Source organism: Heteronotia binoei, chromosome 1, assembly GCF_032191835.1.
Source record: "Heteronotia binoei isolate CCM8104 ecotype False Entrance Well chromosome 1, APGP_CSIRO_Hbin_v1, whole genome shotgun sequence".
Classification (NCBI taxonomy): Eukaryota; Metazoa; Chordata; class Lepidosauria; order Squamata; family Gekkonidae; genus Heteronotia; species Heteronotia binoei.
This window is the reverse complement of record NC_083223.1, coordinates 140,061,446-140,081,208: the sequence shown is the minus strand read 5'-3', so window position 1 is coordinate 140,081,208 and position 19,763 is coordinate 140,061,446. Positions and strand designations below refer to the sequence as shown.

The following is a 19,763-nucleotide window of genomic DNA, read 5'->3' as shown; positions in this document are numbered from 1 at the left end:
TAAGCTAAATATGCATTATTTTGTTGTCATATTTATTTATCTACAAAAATTAAATATCGTTCTATCCTTACAATAGCTGTCAAGGCAGCTAACAATTTAAAACTTACTTAATAACAATTTAAAACTTACTTAAAACCCCCAAAATAACCCCCCTTCCAAACATCTCATTAAATCAACTTTTAAAAGAGTTTTTTAAAAAAGAACTAAAATACATGTCAAAGTCAAAATATGTACAAAACAATAAATATTGGTTAGGAAGGAGAGATTATTAAGGGAATGCCAAACAAAACAGAAAACCATTAGGGTTTGTAGAATCTTTCGGGATCAAGTGCCGTGTTCTACTGGAGAAAGTTTTCCTTCCAGACGTTTCGTTCTCAGCTACGGAGAACATCCTCAGTGGCGTTGCAGCCGGAGCAGGCGCCCAAGAAGGTCTGAGCGCCTGCTCCAGCTGCAACGCCACTGAGGATGTTCTCCGCAGCTGAGAACGAAACGTCTGGAAGGAAAACTTTCTCCAGTAGAACACGGCACTTGATCCCGAAAGATTCTACAAACCCTAATGATGTTACCAGCCGTGAAAACCTGAAATCTTTGATAAAACAGAAAACTCTTACCCATCAGTGGAATATGACAACAGAAGAAGATAGATGAATTTTCCTGCAGAGAGAGTTCTAATTTTTTGGTGCCATGATCAAGAAGGCCCTCTCCTGGATTGCTATCTGCCTAATCTCAAAAGGCAGGGACACTCAAAGCAGGGCTTCTGAAGATGAACGTAATGGTTGGGCAGGTTTGTAGGGTTGCCAATCCCCAGTTGGGTAGCAAAGAAATAAGCATAAAGCTTCCGTGATTACCAGCCTCAATCAAATGCCACAAATAACAATATTATCAAAACGACTATATTGTGAACCAGACTATAAGCAAAATCAATGCAAAAAATTATACAAATTGGAACATCACCAAACAACCATAGAATATAAAGTCCAACTTTAGAGCAGTCCAATGCTGTATTCTTAGTCAAAAAGTCCGATAATATATTGATGAAGATTGATGTCACGTTTAGTCCAACTTTAAATTCATAATTCATAAGGCAGCCAGCAGTCCAGTCATTCCAACAAGGATGCACTAATGCCTTGTTTCACTATTGCTTCTTCAAGCTTCAAAAATCCATTTCAGATACAAGGGTGTGAACTCCACAACAATACAAGTCTCTTCAAGCAAATCAATGCATTGATTTGCTTGAATAGAGCAGTGTTCTGTAAGTTTTTTAGTTCTCTTATATAGTCTAACATAGACTCTCCTTTTATCAGTCGTTTATGGAATTTAAAATGTTCCACAATGACACTAGGTTTAGGAGTTTAATGTTCAGTTAAAACCTTCTGTGAATCTGGTAAACATTTGTCTTTAGGTTTCTCAGGATGCAGCAGGCCTTGCAAGAGTGCATAGGTTTTGCCATTTTGAGAAATGTTGCTTTCTGTTTAGCTGCATCTGTGATATCATTGGCCAGGAAACAGTGGTCCAGTCTTTCAATATATTGCTGCCAATCCTCCTCTTCCTGATTAAATTCCCCAATTTTGCCATACGAGGCCATAATTTGTACCTTCGTCACCAATTCTGTGAACTCACAGTGGTTATGAAATAAATTGCTGTACTCACATGGGTAGCTGAATGTAACACAACTGCTTTATTGCAACCAACTTCAGACTAACACAGAAACTGAAACTAAGAAAAAGAGAACAGTCTGGAAAGGAGTAGGTTTACCCCCAAAATCCATAATCAGGTTAACTCTTTACTATCCATTTTACTACACAAATGACCTAAACAACTATTGCCTAGTGGCTAATATCACATAATGTCTTTCTGGAAATGTTGGCTGGACTGGGAAAGCTGGCACTATACTTTAGTGCTTCCATTTTATTTGATCCAGAGGAATTAGCAGTGGTAGTCTGTTGCTGCAAAATAGTAAAGAATCCAGTAGCACTTTTAAGACTAATATATTTTATTGTAGCATAAGCTTTTGAGAAACACAGTTCCTTTGTCAGAAGAGAATTGCGTTTCTTGAAAGCTTATGCTACATTTGTTAGTCCTAATGGTGCTACTGGATTCTACTCTTCTTTGACCAACTGATTCTAGATGGTGGTGCTGGGGGACTGCAGCTTGACCCCATGGCATTTATGCTATAGGATCTGGCAGATTCCATCTTGTCTTTCATGCTATTTTACATCTACATGAAACCTCTGACAGAGGTCATCATGGGATCTGAAGTGGATGTCACTGATATGCAGATGAAGCCCAGCTCTATTTCTTCTTAACACCTAAGTCAGGTGGGTCTGTGGAAGTCCTGAATAGGTGTTTGGAGAAGGTAATGGGATTAATGGGGGCCAACAGAGTGAAGCTCAGTCCGGAGAAGACTGAGGTGTTGCAAGTCAATGGAGAAGCTACTTGGGGATTATGGAGACAGCTTGTCTTAGACAGGGTTGCATTCCCCCTGAAGGAGCAGGTTTATAGGCTGGGGTTGCTCACTACTGGATGGCCTATGGTTGGAAACATGTAGCACTTTTTATTGGCTCCAGCTGGTATGCCAACTGTGGCCGTGTCATTGCTTGCATAAATGCTCATATAGCAGGGTATTGCTTTCAGTGATTTAATGAAGTTTGGCTCAAGTTACATGTGCCCATTCCTTCTAGCCCTTAGTGTCCACAACCAAACCTTTGCTGGCTTCCCGAACATTAGGAGATTCTGACTTGAGGGTTGGCTGTCTCCCTTCCTTGGCCTCAGTGGAAATCGGCCCTCTTCCCAGTCAACTTCTCCAGCCCCTCCAGAGAACTTTTCCTGAAGGTGGTATCCTTTCTCCTCCATTTGTCTTTCTCCCTTTCCCCCATCAACCTCCATGTCCTTTCTCAATTCTTCTCCCCATCATCTCTGCCCTGTCCCTTCTTCAAGCCATCATGTGCCTCTCACCCTCCGTCACCCTCTGTCACAGGCCATTCCTCAAAAAGTGTGGTCTGACCACAGCAATCCCTGCTCTGATCACATCCAAGTTTAAAACAGTTCAGAAACTTCAAGATGTGACAGCCAGGCTACTGTCAGGGGTTGGTTACAGGGACTGGCCAAAAGGTTTGCACTGTTGACCCATCTGTTTTGGGATACAATTCAAAGTGCTGGTTCTTACCTTTAAGGTCCTAAATGGCTTAGGCCCATGGTACCTGAAGAACCATCTCCTCCCATCAAGCCTCACTCTCAGTACCCCCACCTCCAGAGATTAGGTTGGTGGTGCCCAGAGACAGGGCATTTTCTATGGTGGCACCACGCTTTACCTGCTATGGCAGGACAAAAAAAATGAATATAGGGTTTTATCTTACTATTTTTAATAGCCTACTTCTATATTTCGGATAGTTTTTATACTGCTTATGTTCAATGGCTTGTTTTTAATATTGTGATGTGGTTTTAATTGTCAGCTGCCTCAAGCAGGACTCTGAAGGAGTGGCATAGAAATATCCTAAATAAACAGATAAATATTGTTTAACTAGAAATGGTACAGACTTGCTGCCAAGAATTCAGAAGCATAATGTACTTTATCTACCATGTTGTCAGTCCTCTTCATGTATCTGATGAAACAGATCAGATAAACAAACAAATAGGGCAGCTACAGTCTTAGAACCTAGACAGACACATTGCCCCTGCTGCTACTAAGATCTGCTTTGCACTCCCTGTGCAACTCATGGAGCAGTTATAGATTTACCAGCCGGTTAAGATTAGTTTACAGATGCTGAGACATGTAGTGTAATTCACACACATTGAGCCACTAGGTCCAAGTCTTATAGACAATAAAATAAGCGTGCTAGCAGTTCAATATGGTTCATTTGCAGAGCCACATGAATATTCCATTATACAGCATGTTTTATTCTAAAGAATTTAACAGGCTCGTTTTAGAGATCCACAGACTTGGCACTTCCATATCCCTCTATCACTCTCTGCTCTTTATTTTGCAGTTGCTGAGAGTTATTGTTAATCCTTTATGAAGACTGAGTGTGCTCCTACTGGCCACATAACTTAACCAAACTGACTTTGGCAGGAAGAGAGTCTGCATTTGATCACTTTTGCCTCCACCAATAAGCACCTCTGCTTTCCAACTGGAATTAATATAAAGAACTTTAACGGGACAAAGGAATCAAGAGGAACCAAATCATCCAGAAAACCATATGGAAAGTATTCCATTTAAAACATATGTGGCTTTCAGCAAGAAACTATCTGATTTAATTCTCTTGGCTTTTAAAAATAGGTCTGTCTCTGGAGACATTCCTCACCTTAGATTCAAAAGGTGCTACTGATTGTGTTTGGGATTCAGTCCACAGTAGGCACACCCACCTCCAAATGGACAGATAACTGGCTGCCCAAATAAACCACGGAGCAAGCAGTCCAGGAAGAGGGAAAAGGCTCCAGTGTTCACACGAACAGCTGCCAATTCTCAGACTGCGTCCTGTTCAATACTTTGCCTCAGCAGCACAGTAGCTCAGGGGGACTTGAGAGTGAGGACACTGACAACTATGAAAGCCTAACTAGACAATTCCTTACAGACACGTGCAGTTATACTGTAGCTCTTCGTTTTTGTGGCAACTTGTGAGTAAAATAAATAAATAAATGCACAGGAGTGCCAAATTTGGACTGGGACCCTTTATGGGAGAAGATGGATTCTCTGCCTACTTCCTTGTGCAGCTTTTGACAGCTGAAAAAGCTCAGTGGCAGCACAGGGAGGGGGAGAATTATTTGCTCTATTGCAGTAAGCATGCATACTGAGAGCTTGCAATATCTGGATCCCCAATGGTTGCCAATCTCCATGTGGGGCCTGGAGATCGTCTGCTATTACAATTAATCTCCATACAACAGAGATCAGTTCCCCTGGATAAAACGGCTGCTTTGTAGGGTAAACTTTATGGTATTGTACCCTGCTGAGGTTTCTCCCCTTCCTCAAACCCCACTCTCTCCAAGCTCTACCCTCCAAATCACCAAGTATTTCACCATCCAAAGCTGGCAACCCTACCTCACAGTAAAAATAAAGCCCCTCATGCTTCCCAGGCTGTTTCAGCCAATAAAAACAGCATGGGGAGAAGGTGGGAATTCCTCCTTCTCCTGCATAGCAGTCTTGATCTAAATTGGGCTCTGCTGCATGTTTACTCACAAGTTGAACTAGCAGCTACAGAATAGCTGCAAGTCCCCAAGACAAACTTATACAGTTTGTAACATCTAGTTAGGCTCTGAGACAACATGAACCAGGGCTAGAGGCACCAAAGCACCCAACAATAGCTGACAGCACACACAGGTGAAATGCACTAGCTCCACAGGGTCACATTTACACCTTTCAGTTGTATGTATAGCCAGCTGCAGCTGTGGACTATACCATTCCAGCTCCACAGTGTCACAGCTTTACCATTGGTATTTCTTCCTCTCAAAACTGTAACTGAATGTTTGTAGTAATTAGAGGTGTGCACTAGAAAAATATGTTTTAAATCTGTATTATAATTTAAGAAAGAGAAGGTGTATTGGTTTTAAGAATACTCCGAACTGTTGTTGTCATATCAGGAAAGTGAGTCATGTTCCATTTCCATTTCAGATCAGATTAGATGTCTGCCAATGGTTTTACATGCACAGAAAACGCCAGATCTTCCCAAGGGGCTTTTTTCCACCAAATGGCATCAGAATATCAGGGAACCTACTTAATGTTTTCTTCTAAGACTGCCCAAGTTTTAAGTGAACTGGACAACGGGGTCCAGTTTTAAATTACAACCTCTTGAAGGAGCTCCCAAACATCCTGTCTGTGTAACAGAAAAAAGTACAAAAATAACTACCTATTTTCTGAAGCTGAATTTTTAAAAAAACCAAACTTAGTAACTGTAAATAAAAGTATTAATCTTAGAGTATCTGTCAAGGAGGAGGAGAATAAGAACTGGGTTTTATACCCCGCTTTTCTGTACCCTAAAAAGTCTCAAAATGGTTTACAATCACATTCCCTTCACCTTCCCATAACAGGCACCTTGTGAGCAATGTTCCTTCTAAGCTGCAGAGTCTTCTGAACAAAAATTCTACTTTGTGAGCTACTGCATAAATTATTGTGCTCTGGAGTCATCCTTCCTGACCTAAGACAAAAATGCGTGAACTGGAGGCTAAAAATCTGTGAGCCAGCTCACGTTAACTCAGCTTAGAGGGAACACTGCTTGTGAAGTAGGTGGGGCAGAGAGAGTTCTGAGATAACTTGCCCAAGGTTACCTAAAAGGGTTCATGTAGAGGAGTGGGAGATCAAACCTGCTTCTTCAGATTAGAGTCTGCCACCCTTAACCACTACACCAAGCTACCCAGTTGTCCTATTAATTGTCAAGTCCCCAACAATTCAGTGATCAACACCAGGCCATTCAGAGAACAGACTTTTAATGACTTACTGACAGATTAGGATCAAGATGGCTCTTGTGAAAACTGGCTTTGGTGGGCAAATGCCCTCTGTTTATACCTTATGTTAAACCCATTATGCATTCAAACCCAAGGCATGAAGCAAGCGATCCCTCCCCCCTAATTCTTTCCCAGTTCCCTCACAGGTGCACACATATCAGGCAGAGATGGTCTTGGCCAACCCTGAGATCAGGCAGAAGGAATGCTTCAGTTGTTACACAGAGACAGGAGCTGGCTAAGCGAGAAGCAAAAGTAACTTCCTGGCTAAATGGCAAGAGGCATTCTTGACATACTGCCCCCCTCACCAAAGGCCCCTCACCCCACCCCCACCCCGGTTTGTCTGAGTAGCACCAATGAAAAGCTTTAATGAGTTTTTGGACTTGCATATCAGAAGCTTTCACTCATTCAGATTTGCTGATGGGAAAGTGAGTTCACTTGACAAGGTAGTATAGTTCTCCCCTCTTCCACTTCAAGTCAAGGATGTCTTGTATTTCATGATGAATCTGACCCCGCACCAAGATGGGGGAGGGAGCTAATGTCGGTGAGTACCAGGGCGAGGATCCAGGGTCGCATTTCAACAGGAACAATGGAAAACAGGGATGCACATGTTATAGAGATTTAGGCAAGTCCAGCTCAACAGTCACCTTATTCATTACTCTCTTGATTGTAAAAAGACCCAGATTCTTGGATGGTTGAGAGTTGGGGAGGTTTCTGGTAGAAATGTACACTTTATTTCCCACCTTAAAGTCCCAAAGTTTCCCGTGGGTTTTGTCACAGTGTCATTTGTAAAAGTCCTTTGCTTTTTCCAATTGTGTCTGGATGGTTTTCCACCCCCGGGCAATGCCCCCCCCCACACCAGTCTGAGAATTCGGGGGAGGATGTCTGGGTGGGGGCAGTTGGCAGTTCTGGGAATGGTTTCCCCTCACAACCATTCACAATCAGGAAAGGGCTGGAGTCAATGGAGCTGTGAATGCTATTGTTGTAAGCATATTCAGCAAAAGTAAGAAGAGACACCCAGTTGTCTTGTTGATAAGAAACATAACAGAGGAGGAATCACTCTAACACCCCATTGGTGCGTTCTGTCTGCCCATCCGTTTGAGGGTGGTAGGCTGAGCTGAGTCCCTGCTCGATGCCTGTCAATGAGCAGAGCTCCCCCCAGAATTTAGCAACAAACTGTGCTCCCCGATTGGAAATCACCTTGGAGGGGAATAAATGGAGTCTAACTATGTGCTGCAGGAATAATTCCACCAATTTCTTAACCGTAGGCAACTGTTTGCAGGGAATGAAGTGAGCTTGTTTGGAGAATGTGTCTACTATGACCCAAATCACCACTTTCCCTTGAGAGGGGGGCAAGTCCGTAATAAAGTCCATGGAAATACATTCCCATGGCTGAGAGGCTGTCTCAATAGGTTAAAGCTCACCTGTGGTTTCCTCCCCTCTCTTCTTAGCCATTATGCAGGTTGGGCACCCCATTATATATTGAGATACATCTTTTCAAAGCCCTGGCCACTAAAATTTTTTGAATGAGATGGAGGGTCTTTACAAATCCAAAGTGCCCCCCCCACTTGGCATTGTGCCATCATTCCAGTACCATCTTGCAAAGCAGTTTGGGCACATAAAATTTAGAGCCTTTGTACCATAGTCCACTGTCTCCCCGCGTTGCTCTTTCTGCCGACCCTTCATCCGGGGGATTGTGGGTTAATTCTTCCCTCAGGGTGGAGTAAAATGAGTCCATTGGGGTGGGCCTTGTGCCAAGTCTCGTGTTTGTCGGCAGAAAGTGACCATCACTCCCAACTGGGCCAGGGTGAAGAAGGAATCTATTACAACTTTCCTTTTGCTTTCATAATAATAATAATAATAATAATAATAATAATAATAATAATAATAATAACTTTATTTTTGTATCCCGCCCTCCCCCGCCAAAGGCAGGCTCAGGGCGGCTCACAGACATGGAATTCCATGATTCAAATAAAACAATATAAACAACAACTTTAAATACAATCAATTACATAAATAAATTAGTTAAAAATAGATTAAATAGGTGCTATAAAATACTATACATCATAATCATACATAAGATGGCTAGATGGCTACAGATCAGTTTAGCCAGGTTCTGTCTTAAAAGCAAGCTGAAAAAGAAATGTTTTGCAAGCCCTGCGGAATTGATTCAGGTCCCGCAGGGCTCGCACCATCTCTGGAAGTTGATTCCACCATCGAGGGGCCATTGCTGAGAGGGCTTACTCCCTGGTTGTCTTCAATCTAGCCTCTCTTGGCCCAGGGATTGTTAAAAGATCTCAGTGCTCTCTGGGGAACATATGGGGAGAGGCAGTCCCTTAGGTAGGCAGGTCCTCGGCCATATAGGGCTTTCATGTTGAGGGAGGTGGGACAACGTATCCACCATGAAGTTTTGTTACCCAGAGATGTGCCCAAGAGTGAAATGGAACTTTGAAAAGAAACTGGCCCACCTGATTTGTTTTGTACTCATTTTTTGTATGGCTACCAAGGACTCAAGATTTTTGTGGTCTGTCCAGAGCTCGAAAGGTACTTTAGCCCCCTCAAGGAAGTGGTGCCACGTTTCTAGTGCCAGTTTAATGGCTGAAGCCTCCTTGTCTCACACTGACTTATTGCGCTCAGTAGAAGTTAATTTCTTTGATAGATATGCACATGGGTGTAACTTCCCATCCTCCCCTTCCTGCAGGAGAACCCTTGCTTGGGCAACATCACTTGCATCACATTGGACCACAAACTTTTTATTTTCATCGGGGTGAACTACGATGAGTTCTGAGGTGATCAGGTGTTTTAACTCTCTGAATGCCTCTTGGCATCTGGGCAACCAATCTATGCATGCTCTGGGCCTGTTGGCTTCAGGCCCCTTCCTTTTAGTTTTCAGCAGGTCTGTGTGTGCACCACTGCAAAGTTACTGATGAAATTTCTGTAGAAATTTGTGAACCTGAGGATGCTTTGTAGTTGTTTTCGGGTCATGAGGGGCAGTCTACTACCACCTGGACTTTGGCTGGATCCATTCCCAACCCCCCACCCCTGTGGATACACAGTATCCCAGAAAGCCTAGTTCGCTTTTATGGAACTCACATTTTGATAGTTTGGCAAACAGTTTGTTGTCATAGAGTGTCTTTAACACCTCTCTCACCAGTTCCACATGGGAGCGGAGGTTCTCTAAATAAATCATCCAGGTAGCAGACCACATACTTAAGCAAGTGTTTCTGTAGTAGCTTATTGATCAAATTCATGAACATCCCTGGGGCGCCCTGGAGCCTGAATGGCATCACTAAGTACTCAAACTGTCTGAGGGGGGGGTGTTGAATGCGGTTGTCTACTCGTTCCCCTCTTTTATGCATACTCTAAAGTAAGCATCTCTCAGATCTAGCTTCGTAAAGATTTTCCCCTGAGACACTTTGCTAAGGAGGTCTTTTATGAGTGGGAGGGGGTACATGTTATTCATTGCATTGAGCCCTCTGTAGTCAGTACACAACCTTACGCTCCTGTCTTTTTGGGTAAGGAACAGCACGAGAACCACATGGGGTGATTGGGCTGGCCATATGAAACCCCTTCGTAGGTTAGTTTCAATGAATTTCTTTAACTCCTCTCGTTCTTGGGGGCTCATGGAGTACAATTTGGTCTTTGGGAGGACCTCCCCCTCAATGGCACAGTCAATTCAATGGCACAGTCTGTAGTCCAGTGAGGGGGGAGCTCATCTGCCTCAAAACCTTTTTTTAAGTCTCTGTACTCGGTGTGGATGGTGGCCACCTCTTCCCTAGTCAGACATAGTCTCTCCATCTGAGGCGGAGGTTCTGGGCTCCACTCCTCCCTCCATTTGTGGTTGTTGCACTTCTCATTGTTAAAATAGATGGCGTGGCCGCTCCATTGAATTATAGGGTCATGATCAGCCAACCCCTGGATCCCTAGGACTGCTTGGAAGCAGGCAGAGGGGGCAATGACGAATGGTCTCTCTTCCAAATGGGCTCCCACGCCCCACTGCACAAAAGACACTCATGTGTGCACGGGTCCCTTTCATGGGTTCCCCATCCATTTGCTCAAATAGTAAGGGGGTGGGTAGCTCCTTCTGGTTTAGCCCCAAGGCATCTGCTAGGCCCGGGGAAAGCAAATCTCGGGAGCACCCAGAGTCCAGCAATGCCCTCACTTGTATTAATCTTTTAGCTAGGGGGTTTACTAGGGTGATTGGTATAAAATACAAAGTTCCAGAGAATCTCACCCTTAGTAGCACAGTGACATTCGCGACCTGCTGGGTTGTGCCCTTCACAGCAGGTCGTTGGAGTTTCCCGCCGGCTGGTCCTCGGTGCCCTTGTCCTCTGAGGTGTCCTCCTGTTGCCCCAGGAAGTACAAGAGTTCCGTTCTCCCCTTCTCTGGTTTCAGTGCGGAGCCTTTCTTCTTCATTTCACCCTTCTTTGGGGCTGAGGGGGTCCCACTCCGAGGGGTACTTGGACACTCGCTTGCAATGTGGTTCTCCCCCCCCACACACACACACTTGAAACACAGGCAGTTCTTGATCTGGCACTCCTTCTCCCCCTGAGAAATTGTCATCTTCTTGGGGCCCCCTTTGCTCTGTGCCCCTTTGGGAGCCCCGCTGTCTTGCTGCTACCAGTGCAAGCTCACCATATGCCATTGGTTTTCAGTCTTACATGCCAGCTGGATCCACCCCACCAGGGTTGGGGGGTTATCAGTTGCTACCGCTTGGGCAAACAAGGATAAGTTGAGCCCTCTCTTATACTGTTTAATCTTCATTCATTTGTCCCAGCCATGCACCTTGCTTACGTGCATTCAGAATTCGGCAGTATACTCCTGCACCGACTTTTGTCCCTATTTGAGTTCCTGGAGTTCCTGGCCTGCTCGCGGTGGCCTCCATGGAGCTTTCGTCCTCCTTGTCTGATTCCCAGGCACAGTACTCTCCATGGAGCACCAATGGGCAGACGCATCTGGTGGTGGAGGCTGCACACCATTCCTCCAATTCTACGTACCCTCTCAAGCTCCTGCCGTCATGCCATGTGGTGATGAAGTGTAGTACCGGGACCTCCTTAAGGGACCCTTCTGGCTCGATCGGGTCATTTTGAGCATCCTTGCTTTTGGCCTTCTCTTCATCAGACATGGTTAGCAGTGATGAGAGAAGGCAAGGTAATGGGGAGTTTTCACAATATGCCAAGTCCCCAACAGTTCAGTGATCAACACCACGCCATTCAGAGAACAGACTTTTATTGACTTATTTTATTGACTTACTGACAGGTTAAGATCAAGATGGCTCTTGCGGAATCTGCCTTTGGCAGGCAAATGACCTCTACTTATACCTTATGTTAAAGGTATACATATTCAAGGTTACGTTATGTTAAAGGTTACATATTCAAACCCAAGGCACAAAGCAAGTGATCCCTCCCCCCTAGTTCTTTCCCAGTTCCCTCACAGGTGCACACATATCATATTAGGGGAGAGACGGTGGCTCAGTGGTAGAGCATCTGCTTGGTAAGCAGAAGGTCCCAGGTTCAAACCCTGGCATCTCCAAAAAAGGGTCCAGGCAAATAGATGTGAAAAACCTCAGCTTGAGACCCTGGAGAGCCGCTGCGAGTCTGAGTAGACAATACTGACTTTGATGGACCAAAGGTCTGATTCAGTATAAGGCAGCTTTATATGTCCATATGTCCATCAGGCAGAGATGGCCTTGGCCAACCCTGAGATCAGGCAGAAGGAATGCTTCAGTTGTTACAAAGAGATAAGAGCTGGCTAAGCGAGAAGTGAAAGTAACATCCCGGCTAAATGGCAAGAGGTACTCTTGACACTAATTGTATTGTGGAAGAATAGAGTTTTTAAAAAACTTGATGCTCAGTTCAGTTCCTTTACTGGCATACATAAATTGATGCAAGTGCATTTTGCACTACAAGTGGCTTGTTGGGAGTAAAGAGGGGTGGACCATGTAGTCTCCCTTTGCAGAGTAACCTAAGAAAAGGAAACAGAGCCTACTTATCCAAACCTAAGAAATGAAGAATGCATTATTACCCAAAAGTACTAATCTACAAAAACATGGAAAATAGGTCACCCACGGAGAGCAACCAGAGAAGACAACAAAGAAAAATGAACCATAGTTATAAAGACACAACAAACATACTCTTCAAGATCACAGAAAAACAATACAAAACAGACATTGATCTGCACAAAACACACACAAAAACATAGTTTCTCTACAGAATAATCCCATTCCAATGACCAAATGTAGCCACTCATTCCATTACAGGACCAACGTAACCCCCTGGGAAAAGGGTCCAACAAAAGATAAGCTAGTAGTAATAAATTAATAATTTAAATAAATCAAACTAGACTGTCAAGAATAAAGATGTAAAATTTCCAGAACGCTTGATGCCATGGGGGGGAAATTTTCCCAGGTCCCCCCCCCCGAAAAGATATAGAAATTTTGGGGAAAATTTAAATATATGAAGTACTTACTGGCCTATCAAACCAAAACTAATATTACTGCTTTAACAACATAATTTATAATTTACCTAGCACAAAAGATGGCAATATTTGGCATATTTATGGAATTTAAAAGTTACAGATGCCTTAGTTTTGTACAAGCAAAATTGCAAACATACCCATTACTTGAGAGAAAACTGCAAGCTAATGAACTCCACCTCCTCCTGATCTTTTTTTTTCCCTCCAGCAAGACAGGGCAGGCAATAAGCTACTTTTTACCCATCTGTGGTTTGTATGTCACAGTGGCTTGAGGGAGATGAAAAGGTCATAAGAACATAAGAGAAGCCACATTGGATCAGGCCAATGGTCCATCAAGTCCAACACTCTGTGTCACACAGTGGCCAAAAAACCCCAAGTGCCATCAAAAGGTCCACCAGTGGGGCCAGAAGCCCTTCCACTGTGCCCCCAACAAGCACAAGAATACAGAGCATCACTTCCCAAGACAGAGAGTTCCAACAATATGCTGTGGCTAATAGTCACTGATGTACCTCTGCTCCATATGCTTATCCATTCCCCTCTTGAAGCTGTCTATGCTTGTAGCCACCACTACCTCCTGTGGCAGTGAATTCCACACGTTAATCACCCTTTGGGTGAAGAAGAACTTCCTTTTATCAGTTCTAACTTGACTTCTCAGCAATTTCATTGAATACCCACGAGTTCTTGCATTATGAGAAAGGGAGAAAAGTACTTTCTCTACCTTCTCTATCCCATGCATAATCTTGTAAACCTCCATCATGTCACCCCGCAGTCGACATTCCTCCAAACTAAAGAGCCCCAAGCAGTAACCTTTCTTCATAGGGAAAGTGTTCCAACCCTTTAATCATTCTAGTTGCCCTTTTCTGCACTTTTTCCAATGCTATATCTTTTTTGAGATGCGGTGACCAGAAGTGTACACAGTACTCCAAATGAGGCCGCACCATCGATTTATACGGGGGCATTAGTATACTGGCTGATTTGTTTTCAGTTCCTTTCCTAATAATTCCCAGCATGGCACTGGCCTTTTTTATTGCAATAGCATACTGTTTTGATGTTTTCAGTGAGTTATCTACTATAACCCCAATATCTCTCTCTTGGTCAGTCTCTGCCAGTTCACACTCCATCAACTTGTATTTATAGTTAAGATTTTTGGCCTCAATGTGCATTACTTTGCACTTGGCCACATTGAACCTCATCTGCCACATTGACACCCACTCACCCAGCCTCTACAGATTCCTTTGGAGTGCCTCACAATCCTCTCTGGTTTTCACCACCCTGAACAATTTAGTGTCATCTGCAAATAGGCTTCCCAAATCCCCCACCTGGGCAGGGGACCCCCGATTTGGAGCCTCCTCCCCCCGCTCGCCAAAAATCCAGAAAGCGGGGGGGGGGGGGGAAATGGCGGCCCTTCCCACGCAGCCTAGATCCCAACAGCTTCTCCTCTCCCCTTCCCACCGATCCCCGATGCTTCTCCTCCTCCCTTCCCTTCCCTTCTCACCTCAGATCGCAGCAGCTTCTCCTTGCCCTTCCCCTTCCCACCCAGCTCCATCGCAGCAGCCGGATCTTTCCCAGGCTGCTTCCTGCCCCGCCCCAAAGAACCATGTGCCTTTGCACCTCCGGAGGTGGTGAAAGGCTTCAACTTTCTGTGTCTGTGTCTTTGTTGCTGTGAAGAAGCTGGCTGGTGAGTAGAGAGGCCAATTCCCTACATCAGATTTGCGAGAAGGCGGGGGGTGTAGAGGAGAGGGAAACGTCTTCATTATTCCCTATGTGGAGATCGTTTCTCATAGGGTATAATGGGGAATTGATCTGGAGGTTTCGGGGGCTCTGGGGGAGCTATTTTTTTAGGTAGAGGCACCAAATTTTCAGTATAGTATCTAGTGCCTCTCCCCAAAATACCCTCCAAGTTTCAAAACAATTGGACCAGGCGGTCCAGTTCTATGAGCCCCAAAAGAAGGTGCCCCTATCCTTCATTATTGCCTATGGAAGAAATACATTTAAAAAGGTGTGCTGTCCCTTTAAATGTGATGACCAGAACTCCCTTGGAGTTCGATTATGCTTGTAACACCCTTGTTTTTGGCTCCGCCCCAATGTCTCCTGGCTCCACCCCCAAAGTCTCCTGGTTCCACCCCCAAAGTCCCCAGATATTTCTTAAATTGGACTTGTCAACCCTATCTGCAAACTTAGCAACTTCACTGCTTACTCCCAACTCCAAATCATTAATGAACACGTTAAAGAACATGGGAACCAGTAGTGAGCCCTGCGGTACCCCACTGCTTACCATCTTCCACTGCGAAAATTGCCCATTTATACTCACTCTCTGCTTCCTATTAATTAGCCAGTTTTTGATCCACAAGAGGACTTGTCCTTTTACCCCATGACTCTTGAGCTTACTAAGGAGCCTTTGATTAGGAACTTTATCAAAAGCTTTCTGGAAGTCAAGGTAAACAACAACTCTTGGGTCCCCTTTATCCATATCTTTGTGCACTCCCTCAAAGAACTCTTAACAGGTTAGTGATACTAGATCTTCCCTTACAGAACCCATGGTGAGTCTTCCTCAATAATTTTTGTTCATCAATGTGCCTGCTAATTCTCTCTTTGATAACGGTTTCCACCAACTTTCCTGGAATTGAAGTCAGACTGACTGGCCTGTAATTTCCCGGATCTCCTCTGGAACCCTTTTTAAAGATGGGGGTGACATTTGCAACCTTCTAGTCCTCAGGAACGGAGGCAGATTTCAATGAAAGATTACATATTTTTGTCAGGAGAGCCACAATTTCACCTCTGAGTTCTTTCAGAACTCTTGGATGTATGCCATCTGGGCCTGGTGACTTATTAGTTTTTAATTTGTCTATCAGTTGTAAGACTTCCTCTCTTGTCACCTCAATCTGACTCAGGTTCTTCAACACCCCTTCCAAAATTAGCAGTTCTAGAGTGGGCAAACACTTCTCATCTTTCACAGTGAAGACCAAGGCAAAAAATGCATTCAGCTTCTCAGCCATTTCCCTATCCTTCTTCAGTAATCCTTTTAGCCCTTGGTCATCCAAGGGCCCCACTGTCTCCCTGGCTGGTTTCCTGCTTTTAATATATTTGAAGAAATTTCGTATTGTTTGTCTTTATGTTTTTTGCAATATGCTCCTCATAGTCCCTTTTTGCCTGCCTGATCACAGTCTTAGATCAACCATAAGTCAGGTCAAGGACACAGAAGATATGTATGCAACAGCTGAAAAGCAAAGAGTCTGTGTGCTCCCTTCATGAAGATCATGTATCGTTGTAGGTGCAGAAATGCATCTTGGACTTAAGAACTGTGTTTTCTTTAAAAGCATTTCATTTATTTGAAAAGGGAAAATCTTTCACAGTTTTTTTCAGTACTCCCCCCAAATAGGATTGCCAAGTCTGACTCAAGAAATATCTGGGGACTTCGGTTGTGGAGTCAGAAGTAAGGGTATGAAAACAAGCATGACTGAACTCCAAAGGGAGTTCTAGCAATCACATTTTAAAAGACCACATGCCTTTTAAATGCCTTCCCTCAATTTGGAAATAATGAAGGATAGGGGCACCTTCTTTGGGGCTCACAGAAATCAACCCTCAGTCCAACCCTTTTGAAACTTGGAGGGTATTTTAGAGAGGCACCAAACGCTATGCTAAAAATGTGGTCCTTCTCCCTCAAAAAACAGCCCCCCCCCCAAAGCCCCAGATACCCACAGATCAATTTTCCTTTATACCTTATGGGAATCAGTCTCCATAGAGTATAATGGAGTGCCTAGCAGACGTCCCACACACACTTTCTGATGAACTGGGGAATGGCCTCCAAACTGGGGGATTCCCTGCCCCTAACTTGGGATTGGCAACCCTACCCACCCCCCCACCCTCCCCCAAAAAAGCAGTCCAGGCAGTATCTGTCCAGGACACAAACAGCCGTGCAACAAACATTCGGGCCAAAATGACTAATATAACTGAGGCCTGCCATTTAAAATTTCCTCTAAAAGCAGCTGTTCCTAATGGTTCCAGGGCTACTGGGGTTACCAGTCTCCAGATGGGACCTGGAGATCTCTTGCTTTTACAATTGATCTCCAGCTGTCAAAGTTCAGCTCCCCTAGAGAAAATGGCTGCTTTGAAGGGTGGACTCTATGGCATTGTGCCATGCCAAGGCCCCTCCCCTAACCCTGCCCTCTTCCATATCCACCCCCAAAGTCTCCAAATATTTTCCAACATAGACCTGGCAACCCTAGCTAAGACTGGCTGGGAGAAATGCTGTTTCCCAGGGAATGGGAAGCAGGCAGGCTCCATTAAGTTCCCAGCAATTACTTCAAAACGTTAGCAGTTCTGGGAGTTGTTCCAGGAAAGCTTTTTTGACAGCCTTGGATGTAGTCTACCCAATCTGATGCCAGCAAGTCAAAGAATTTTTAGCGTCAGCAATACCAACTACACAACCCTAGCGGTAAAGGAATTCAGCAGATGGCTATGCAAACATTGTTTGCTTTGTTACTTAACTGGGAAATCAAGTATCCTATCTCTGAAGAAGTGAGTGTGCACATCATTTCCCCATGCAAGACTGTGCAATGCCCTTTATCAATAAGCCATTCCTTGTAAGCACATGGCAACTCCATTTAGATAAGAGGCCATGTAAGTACATGAGCAAATCTAGAGATTTTAAAAAATTTGAACAGACTTACAGAAATTATTCCAGAGTCTAGAAGAAGAAGAAGAAGAAGAAGAAGAAGAAGAAGAAGAAGAAGAAGAAGAAGAAGAAGAAGAAGAAGAAGAAGAAGAAGAAGAAGAAGAAGAAGAAGAAGAAGAAGAAGAAGAAGAAGAAGAAGAAGAAGAAGAAGAAGAAGATGATGATGATGATGATGATGATGATGATGATGATGATGATGATGATGATGATGATGATGATGATGATGATGATGATGATGATATTGGATTTATATCCCGCCCTCTACTCCGAAGAGTCTCAGAGCGGCTCACAATCTCCTTTACCTTCCTCCCCCACAACAGACCCCCTGTGAGGTGGGTGGGGCTGGAGAGGGCTCTCACAGCAGCTGTCCTTTCAAGGACAACTCAGCAGGAGATATGGCTTACCCAAGGCCATGCTAGCAGGTGCAAGTGGAGGAGTGGGGAATCAAACCCCGTTCTCCCAGATAAGAGTCCGCACACTTAACCACTACACCAAACTGGCTCTAATACTTTCTGAAGTCACAGTTACTTCCTGGAGCTTGCAGCAACCAAGGGGAAAGTATTAGTTCTGCTGAATATAACCATATTTTTCTCATTACTTAATGGCCTAAAATTGGAAGGGGCCATCCAGTCCAATCCCCTGCTCAATGCAGGATCAGCCTAGAGAATCTCTGACAAGTGTTCATCCAGCAGCTCCTTAAAGACTGCCAGTGAGGGGGAGCTCACAACCTCCCTTGGCAGCCGATTCCACTGTTGAACAACTCCTACTGTAAAAAGGTTTTTCCTAAAATCCAGTTAGTGCCTTCCTGCCCTTAATTTCAACCCATTATTACGAGTTCTCTCCTCTGCTGCCAGAGGTCTCATCACCTCTGTTAAGTTTTTACCACATTTTTATTACAGTTCTGCCTTAATAGACTACAGCAACTTACAAGCTGCCACAATATTACCAAAAGATATCTGGAAACTCAGGGAGCTTCACAAACTTAATGGGAGCTTCACAACAGGGAGACCAGGCAATATTCTGCAAGTCTAACCCACACAGCTCTTCCAGAGGATAAAAAATGTACTGGATGTGAGAGCCAGTCATAAACAACTGAACCACATAGAATATGAAAGCTGAATCTCGCTGCTTTCTTATACTTTGCACAAAGGACTTAATCCATCCATTATTTACACTGTCTGCTCAAATGAATTCTTGGATATGAACGATTATATAATTTGAGAGTTCTGTAAAAATACCCCACACACCCAAAACCACCCATCTAAAAGTAAACAAGAAGTCACACCACAGCTATTCAATTCTAGTCATCCAAAGGGTCTGCCAACCCAAGAACTTCAGCCAGGGGAATCTAGAATACAGCTTGTCCCCCAGCATGCAGAAAAACTGTATAGCTAGCAAAGTTAGAAAGCCAACTAAACCATCTTAAATTGACTGCTGAATTGCAAAGGCCATCAGGTTTTCAGTATTAAAAATACATCTGTAAGCTGAAACTTGTCCTAACATCAAACCTCAGCAAAATAGAATCTGGCCTATACAAAATGGAGGAAAGATCCAGGGAGGAACAGATGTCCATAATAAACGGCAGACAGCAATGCAACTATGTAATGCTCAAACAAATATGTTCAATCAGAATGGACACGTTGGCCTACAGCAAGGCAAACCTTATGTAGAGGGAAATGTATTTTTATCAGTTCAGCTTTCACAGTTTCCACAAATACACCTGGAAACTGTACGAAGGTAATACTGATGTTTCTGACAGAAATCCCCATATTTCTTCTTTCCTCCATATTTTAAAAAAAACAGATACACACAAGGGTTCTCTGAGAAGAGGAAAAGACCAGTTTAAGGAACCAGTTTAAGGGTTTAAACCTCACATAATGATGAACAGGTTCTTTGGGGTCATTGCATCCTGAGTCCCTGGTAGGCAATTTATTCTAAATCTACAAAGCCTAATTTAGGGAGATTAGCCTTAACTTAGAATGGAAGGAGAACATTTAAAGAGATTTAAATGTATCAGTTGAACTGCAGTACCACATAGCCATTTGCTTTTATTCCTTTGCTGCTCTTATTGTATGGTTTGCTTGCAATGTATTCAGTCCATCTCTCCACTATGTATTAGGGTTGCCAAGTCCAATTCAAGAAATATCTGGGGACTTTGGGGGTGGAGCCAGGAGCAAGGTTA

The 19,763-nt window shown here is 43.9% G+C and overlaps 1 protein-coding gene across 1 annotated transcript in view; it reads right to left on the bottom strand.

Moving 5' to 3' along the window:
- The window catches only part of FNDC1 (fibronectin type III domain containing 1), a 150,364-nt gene that overhangs the window by 93,799 nt on the left and 36,802 nt on the right, over positions 1-19,763 (bottom strand). The window lies entirely within an intron of this gene.